Source organism: Malania oleifera, chromosome 10 (assembly GCF_029873635.1).
Source record: "Malania oleifera isolate guangnan ecotype guangnan chromosome 10, ASM2987363v1, whole genome shotgun sequence".
Lineage (NCBI taxonomy): Eukaryota > Viridiplantae > Streptophyta > Magnoliopsida > Santalales > Ximeniaceae > Malania > Malania oleifera.
Genome location: NC_080426.1, coordinates 68,125,955 through 68,135,157, shown reverse-complemented (window position 1 = coordinate 68,135,157; position 9,203 = coordinate 68,125,955). Strand labels below are relative to the sequence as shown.

The 9,203-nt window shown below is 36.3% G+C and overlaps 1 non-coding gene across 1 annotated transcript; it reads right to left on the bottom strand.

Annotated features, from left to right (window-relative positions):
* Window positions 1-1,614: 1,614 nt before the first annotated feature.
* On the bottom strand, window positions 1,615-1,722 carry LOC131167169 (small nucleolar RNA R71). The gene has a single exon (XR_009140027.1). It is a non-coding gene; the product is annotated as a small nucleolar RNA R71 (small nucleolar RNA).
* Window positions 1,723-9,203: the final 7,481 nt, after the last annotated feature.

Sequence of the window (9,203 nt, the reverse complement as noted above, 5' to 3'; positions counted from 1 at the left end):
ATGATAGTTTTCAAGGGAATTATAAAACAATATAGGAACCATGATTTTATGAATATAATGTTAAACAATACAGAGAAATCATGTTTAGTACATTATGTTATGCCAGTGCAGATGCCATGATTCACGTCGGCGCAGATGCCATGATTCATGTTGGTGCAGATACCATAATCATGTATGATAAGACAAAATTCATGAAATATTAACATGTCATATGTTATTATGAAATATGGAACAGTGATGTTCAGTATATGAAATATATTATATGTTATTAGAACCGGATGGTATGGTTTAATTTAGTTTCAGGAGCATGATATCGTAGCTATATGTTCAGAATTATGATAGTGCTACCACATAACCAGTAGTGTGGGAGATGGCAGTCGATGTGGCTTCAATGTAGAGTGAAGTTGTTCCCCTAGCAGTCTGAGACCAGGAGGGGCAGGCCCATCGTACTTACAGACTTACGATTGATCTAACATGGTCGGCCAGCTATTGCTAGGTCCCACCTTTGGGCTGCACAACCTAGTCATGTGGGAGTAAGACATGACATCAGTTAGCTATCCATCCTGGGTGTTGTTTTAGTATTGTACAGTTATATAAGATGATTTTCATGTATAGAAATCTAATATGCTTTATTATGATATGAAAAATCATGTTTTACTCAGTTCTGCTATATACAGATTTTACCAAATATGCTTATTATATTGTTTATATGTATAACACAAAAATTCTTATAACGCTACACATTAATGTTAGTTTATTTTCCTTACTAAAATGTGTCTCACCCTAGCATTTCAAACATTTTAGGAAATCCAGGTAAAGGAGCAGATAGAGTTTCGTGACGGTAAAGTCTGATTGAGCTACCCTGTCAGAAGGGTGAGTTGTTGATGGAAGCACAACACAAAACGAATCAAGTTTTTGGTGTCATTGCCGGGGATCAAATGGTGTCATCAAAGTATTTTTCTGATTATAGAGAGGGTGTTTATAGAGTTGTGAACGTCTTCATAGCCTGGGTGATATCCATTTCCTCTCCTTTAACCTGTTGTTTTTATTTTTATTTTTGTTGTAATCAATTTTTTTTTTAGTTCATTTATACTGAGCTTGCATGTCCGGTTGGGCTAGAGATAACACATTTAGACTGGTTAGGATAGACTCATCAATATCATCATCAAGTGCACCTGTTTCACTTGAATCACTCGAATCATCATCTGACACTCATAGCATCATGGCTGAAAGTGAACATCATGATAGGGAGAACCCTAATAGGACCCTCAGAGTATACTTGCAACCTGTTAGGACCAGCACCCTATCTTGCATTATTCTACCTTTGAATGCAAATGCTTTTAATTTTAAACTCGAGATGATCCCATTGCTACCTCATTTTCATGGCATTGAATTTGAAAATCCCTATTTGCATATCAAAGAGTTTGAAGAAGTGTGTTCCACATTCATGGATAGAACATGCACTGAAGAGGTCATAAGATTAAAGTTGTTTCCATTTTTGTTAAAAGACAAGGCAAAGACTTGGTTGAATTCCTTAAGACCAAGGTCCATTGGGACATGACAAGAAATGCAAACTGAGTTTTTAAAGGAATTTTTTCCCATGTAGAGAACTAAAGTTTTAAAAAGACAAATCATGAATTTTTGCCAAAAGGATGTGGAAACATTTTATCAATGTTGAGAACGTTTCAAAGACCTCTTAAATGCATGTCCTCACCATGGATATGGAATTAGAGGGTCATTAGTTTTTTCTATGAGGGGTTGCAACAAAAAAAGAGGCAATTTGTAGAAACGATGTGCAATGGTGAGTTTTTTAATAAAGGGCCCGGAGAAGCTTTTGACAATTTTGATTATTTGGCTAAAAACGCCCAATCTTGGGTTGTCTCTAATGTGTATGATAGATCTGAAAAACAAAAATGTATTAGTGGGGGTCGTAAATATCAACTGAAATAAGCTGATGATTTTAAAGCTAGGCTTGCATTAATTTCTAAAATGTTAGATTCCATTGAGCTTAAGAAAGTAAATGAAATGCATATATTACCATCATCTTCTGAAAAATGCAGCATATGTGAGGATCCAGGGCATGTGACTGAGGCATGCCCGAAAATTCCTGCTTTTAAGGAAGTTTTTCTTGATCAATCTAACCCAGTGCATATGATTTCTAAGAATTTTGTTGGACCTTATTCTAATACTTACAATGTAGGTTGGAGAAGTCATCCAAATTTTAGCTGGAAAAATGACCAAATGGGGCTATCTACATAGGGACAAAGTCAATATGCTCCTTATGTAGCAGCTAGCCAAAATTCGAGACCCTCTTATGTTGCAAATCAGCCTCCTTCAATGCAAAGAAGGGGAATTGAAGACTCCATACAACAACTAACTGTTAGCTTGCAACAGTTTATGCAAATTCAGATCACAATCAACAACCAAAACTCCCAAGCCATCAATGTCATCAGAGGGACCCTCACTAGAGTAACCACTACTCTGAGTAACCAAGAGAAGGGAAAATTCCCAGCTCAACCCCAACCCAATCCACAAGGGCAAAGTCAATCAGCTCAGAATACTGGTGAAGGGAGCAATGTGAAATCAGTGAAAGCTAATACAACTATGAGGAATGGTAAGGTTTTGGGTGACCCTGCCCATAGTGCAAGAAGTTCAAGTAAAAAGGCAAACCCTTCTCTAGATAGTGGTGAGTCAAGTACTTTAAATTCAAATAGTGATGCATGTCCCATATCTGCACTGTTTCCACAACGTTTGCTTTCTTTGCACAAGGATAAACAACATGCTAAAATCCTAGAAATTTTTAAGTAAGTTAAGATTAACATTCCACTTCTTGATGCTATAAAACAAATTCCCGTCTTATGTTAAGTTTCTTAAGGATTTATACACTATGAAACAAAAACTGAATGTGCAGAAAAAGGCTTTACTCACTGAGCAAGTTAGTGCCATTATTCAAAATCACACACCACCAAAATACAAGGATCCTAGGTCACCTACTATTTCATGTGTAATTGGAAATTCTAAGATTGGGCAGGCCTTGCTAGAATTAGGTGTGGGGGTCAATTTGCTACCTTATTGTGTGTATGAACAATTGGGGCTAGGGGAATTGCAGCTAGCTGATAGATCCATAAAAATTCCTAAGGGTATTGTTGAGGACGTCTTGGTCCAAGTGGATAAATTTTATTACCCTATGGATTTTGTGGTCTTGGATATGGAAGTGTCATCCCACGCAAATTCTTCACCACCTATGATTTTGGGAAGACAATTCTTAGCAACTTCTAATGTCATAATCAATTGTAGGAGTGGTGTTTTAAAATTGAGTTTTGGGAATATGACTTTAGAACTTAATATCTTCAATTTGTGCAGGCAACCTCAAGAACATGAAGACATTTAAGAAGTCAATTCATTGGAATCCCTAATTGTAGAAACTCTTTGGTTAAATTATAATTGTGATAAGAAGTGGGAGGATTTAGAAGAATCCTTTGATTTAACTAAGTCCACTGATCATTTTTCTCCTCTTTGTACTGTAGGAAATTCAACTGAGATGCAATGGAAGCTCTAATTTGAGCCACTACTAGCCATACAAACCCTAACACAACCATCTAATGAGAAGACATCAGTGCTAGAATTGAAGCCTTTGCCACTGGAGCTGAAATACGCCTACCTTGGACTAGAGAACTCATTTCCAGTGGTGATTTATGCATTGTTGACCCTTGACCAAGAGAGTAAGTTGTTGAGAATTTTGACACAACACAAATCAGCCATTGGCTTGTCCCTTGCTGACATCAAAGGTATAAGTCCTCTCATTTGTACACAAATGATATATTTGGAAAAGGATTCAAAACCCTCTAGAGAGATGCAAAGGAGACTAAACCCCACAATGAAGGAAGTGGTAAAAAGGGAAGTCTTTAAATTGTTAGACATAAGCATCATATATCCAATTGCTGACAGCAAATGGGTTAGTCCAATACAAGTTGTTCCAAAAAAATCTAGTATAACTGTGGCAGAAAATGATAAGGGAGAATTGGTGCCTACTAGAGAGACCACAGGTTGGAGGATGTGTGTAGATTATAGGAAATTAAATGCTGCCTCTAAGAATGATCAATTTTCCTTTGCCTTTCCTTGACCAGGTGTAAGAAAAAGTGGTGGGGCATGAATATTATTGTTTTTTAGATGGATTCTCCAGTTACTATCAAATCGAAATAGCCCCTGAGGATCAAGAGAAAACTACTTTCACTTGTCCTTTTGGAACTTTTGCCTTCAGGAGAATGCCATTTGGGCTATGCAATGCCCTAGCCACTTTTCAAGGATGCATGCTAAGTATTTTCAACAACTTGATTGAGGACAGTGTAGAGGTTTTCATGGATGACTTTTCAGTTTTCAGAAGAACATTTGATGCATGTTTGTCTAATTTGCAGGTTGTTTTGAAAATATGTGAAGAAAAGAAATTGTTGTTAAATTGGGAAAAATGCCACTTCATGGTCCAACAAGGAATAGTTTTAGGGCACATTGTATCTTTTGAGGCATAGAGGTGGATAAAGCTTAAATAGACTTAATTTCAAATTTTCCTGCGCCTAAAAATGTGAAAGATGTTAGATCATTTTTAGGGCATGCTGGTTTTATAGAAGATTCATAAGGAATTTTAGCAAACTTTTGATGCATGATGTTAAATTTGAATGGATCCAAGAGTGTCAAAATGGTTTTGATGAACTGAAAACATGTCTCACCACTGCGCATATCATTCGATGTCCTGACTAGTCACTTCCTATTGAATTAATGTGTGATGCAAGTGACTCTACTGCTGGGGTTGTTCTTGGATAACGAAGAGATAAACTGTCATATGTCATATAATATGCTAGTAAGACATTAAATGGTACACAAAAGAACTATTCCACCACAGAAAAAGAACTACTAGCTATAGTATTTGCATTGGATAAGTTTAGATCATATCTTTTTGGTTCTCCTTTTATAATATTCACTGACCATACAGCTATGAAATTTCAACTGTCAAAAAAGGACACCAAGCCAAGGCTGGTGAGGTAGATACTTCTGCTACAGGAATTTGATCTCATAATAAAAGAAAAAAAGGGAGTGGAAAACGTTGTGGCAGATCACCTTTCTCGGCTTCAACCTGAAGTTTTAGAGAAGTTTTCTTTAATTTTTGATTATTTTCTTGATGAACAATTATTTGCAGTTGAATCTTTACCATGGTATGCTGATATTGTGAATTTCTTGGTCATAGGGGAAACTTGACCTTGTTGGAATGCTCAGGACATCAGAAGGTTGAAATTTGAAGCTAAGAATTTCTTTTACGATGATCCCTATCTCTTTAAAATATTGTTCAAATCAAATCATTAGGAAGTGTGTGCCTAACAATGAAATTTCTGGTGTCTTAAAATTTTGCCATAGAGAAGCTTGTGGTGGGCATTTTTCAGCCCACAAAACAGTGGCCAAAGTTCTTCAAAGTGGATTTTATCGGTTGACTATGTTCAAGGATGCTTTGAGTTTTTGCAGAACCTGTGAACCTTGTCAAAAATTAGGGGGAATCTCTAGGAGAAACATGATGCCTTTGCAACCTATACTAGTGATTGAAAATTTTGATTGTTGGGGTGTAGATTTCATGGGACCATTTCCTTCTTCTTATGACTATTTATACATCCTGCGTGCTGTTGATTATGTTTCTAAGTGGGTTGAGGCAATCCTTGCAGATTTAATGACCATCAAGTGATTATAAAATTTTTGAAAGAAAATGTTTTTGTAAGGTTTGGCATGCCTAAAGCCATAATCAATGATCAGGGCACACACTTTTGCAACAAACATGTTTCAGCCTTATTGAAGAAGTATGGTATCCATCACAAAATCTCTACTTCCTATCACCCTCAAACCAATGGACAAGCTGAATTAGCAAATAGGGAAATTCAAAACATCCTTGAGAAAACTGTTAACCCAAATAAGAAGGATTAGTCTTTGAGATTGTCTGATGGCTTGTGGGCCTATAGAATAGTTTTTAAAACCATTTTGGGTATGTCTCCATATAGATTAGTGTATGGTAAAGCTTGCCATTTGCTTATAGAGCTGGAACATAGGGTGTATTGGGCTATTAAGCAATGCAATTTTAACATTGATGACGCTGGTTGTGTGAGAAAATTGCAGTTATCTGAATTGGATGAGCTAAGGATGGATGCTTACAAAAATTCTAAATTTTCCAAGGAAAAAATGAAGAGCTTCCATGATAAACACATTCAGTGTAAGACTTTTGAGCCTGATCAACAAGTGTTATTGTACAACTCTCGATTACACTTGTTTCCTGTTAAGTTAAGGTCTTGCTTGAGTGGGCCTTTTGTGGTAAAGAATGTTTTTCCTCATGGTGCTGTAGAGATTCTGAATCCTCACAATGGTAACGTTTTTAAGGTTAATGGTCAAAGACTCAAGCCTTTTATCTCTAAATTTTCACTTGAGGAATCTACTCTACATCTGCTTGATCCCACTTAGTATAGTTTTATTTATTTATTTATTTGTATTTTTATTTCTCTCACTGTTTTCTTTTGTTCTTTAGTTTTTATTTCTTATTCCCTAGGATTGCACTCTTTTCAAAGCTATTTAGGTACTTCTTTTTCCTCTGTCTTGTAAATTTTCCTTTACTTCTTTATTTGTCTTACAGTTGTTTTTCTTTACTTTTAATTGCTCTCTTGGGTAAATTCTTTCATTTCTCCTGCATCATTGAGGACAATGCGACATTCTAGTTGGGGGGGGGGGGGGTGGAAGAGAATTTACCCTTTTGTTTGCATGCTTTAAACATATGTTGGTTTACCTTGGAGAAATACTATTATGGAGCTCAAAGCATGCTAAATTCCTCATTTGTGAACGTTGCATGCCAATTTTTTTTTTCTTGAGGATATGGAACATGTAGGATGTAGTGCAATCAAAGTTTAAATCAAAAGATATTTTTATCCACTTCACTTAGTTTCACCAAAGGGATGGATGTTAAAAGTCTTGCTACACACACTACATAGGTTAGAAAATTTAGATCTATTACCTTAGACCATTTTTTATTGATATACACTTCAATTGTTTGAGACTCTAATGAACCATATCCTAATGGCTTAGAAAAGAAAAAAAAATAGGTTTGAAGCAAATGAAAATTGGAAACAAGCCAGGGATTAATTGCAAGAAGGAAAAGAGAAAAAAAAAAAAAAAGAGGGAAGAAATTGTGTATTGGAAAGGGCTACCTATTATCGGGGTCCTAACTAAACAAAAAGTGGGCACCTTAGTGTATTAGTGTGACCTACTACCGGGGTTCTAACTAATCAAGAAAGTGGGTTCCTTATAAAGTGTAATAGTATGAAAGCCGCCAGTACAATGGTTTTGAATTAGAATAAGACCGTTCGATTGTCTCATATTAATTGGTGCGTTTAAAACCGTTAATCTTTGCTGGTGACCAATCTTGGAATTCTGATCCTCTCTTGTACACGTGAGCTTTGTTACACTCCATTATCTTGGTTGATTTACTAAATGGTGTATAAATCTCTCTGTTGATGTGTAACTTGGATTAATATGTTTCCTGTGTTCCTAAACTCATTAAGCATATTTCATGACATGTAATTTTCATGAGTATTGGAATTTTAGTTGCTACTCTCTTGATTTGAATGCATTCACGTTATTTGCTAGAGATTAGCAAAACGTTAGTTGGGGGTGTGATTATGCGTCAAAGTTGCATAATTAGGTGTTTAAAATCATGCATTAAAGATTATAAATTTAATTAAATGCCTAGTTATGTTCGGTATTTCAACATTGAACTCGTTTGAGATAATTATCCTATTTTTGCGGTAAATTTACGAATATTAGTGTTTTATTATTGTAGGATAATTTTTGAAAATCAACGCCGAGCCATGCATGTAAGGAGAGGCCGTGTACGTGAGCCATGTGCGGGTGTGAAGGAACCGGGCCATACATGCTTGAGTTTGAGCCCGAGAAGAAGCCATGCAAGTTCGTGAGCATCAAATGGGTTTACACGCTAAAGGTTCTCTTGGACATTTAAAGAAAAATCAAAAAGGAAAAAAATATGTGTATGCATGTATTGTGCAAAGTGGGCTTGCGTGCGTGCATTTGGAGGCCTATGGACGTGTGTGGGTTGAGGAACAAACAGAGCCAAGTTGAAAAAAAAAAAAAGAAAAAGAAAAAGAAAAAGAAAGCAGGCCATGTGTGAGCGGGCTTGAAGCAAAGAAGAACTGGCAACTGGGCTTCAACATGCAAGAGGCTCGTGTGTGTGTGAGTAAGAATGAACAAGAACGAAAAAGAAAAAAAGAAGGGAGGCCAGGTCTTTGAAGTGACTTGGCCATGCAAGGCTAACAAAGGAGGGGCACTGAAGGGAGCAGCCGGAGATCTTTTCTAAAATTCAAAATGGGTGTGCTGGCCGTGTGTTTGCGGGAGTGAGGCATTGGGAGAGTGTGGCAGGAGGGCAGGAAAGGGAAAAAAAAAAGTTAGGAAAAGTAAAGGATAAAAGGGAGAAAAAGCTAGGGTTTTTGAGTGGGGGGGGGGGTTTGCATGTGAGGCTTGGTGTGTGTGCATTGGGGGTAGTGCCACAATTGGACAGGTAGGGAGACCTGAGCTGCTGCTGCTTGTGGAGACACGAACTCCCTCCTCAACCTACGGCCAACCACATCTACTTCATCTCTTTCTCTCTCTCTCTCTCTCTCTCTCTCTCTCTCTCTCTCTCTCTCTCTCTTCTTGTTTATTTAAATAGTTTTGTTGAGTTGTTAATTATTTTTCTTGGGCATTTTTGTTAGATATTTTAATGGGTAGTTGAGTTATTTATTGCATTGAACATGTATCTTTAAAATATTATTGAGTTTATCTTTTTCTTTTATTTTGTCTCTTTACTTTAATGTTTGTTTAAAAAACATTGTTTGAATGGTTAATGTTAGATCTAAATATGGATTTTACTTTATTATTTTAGTGGCTCAGTAGATTAATCATTTTCTTTCATTTTGGTTTGTTATTTTAGAAGCTTCAAGGTTGAAATACTTAGTTGTTTTAATTTGTTGTCTTTATTTTATTGGTGGAATGAGTTATTGTGGAATTAATTTGATCTGGAAATTTAGGATTGCAAGCATGAGTGGTTAAGTTCTATAACTTGGGTTGCAGGTCAATGTCAGTTGTTTTCCATGATTTATTAGTGTTCCTACGATATTATTGTTAAACTTTTA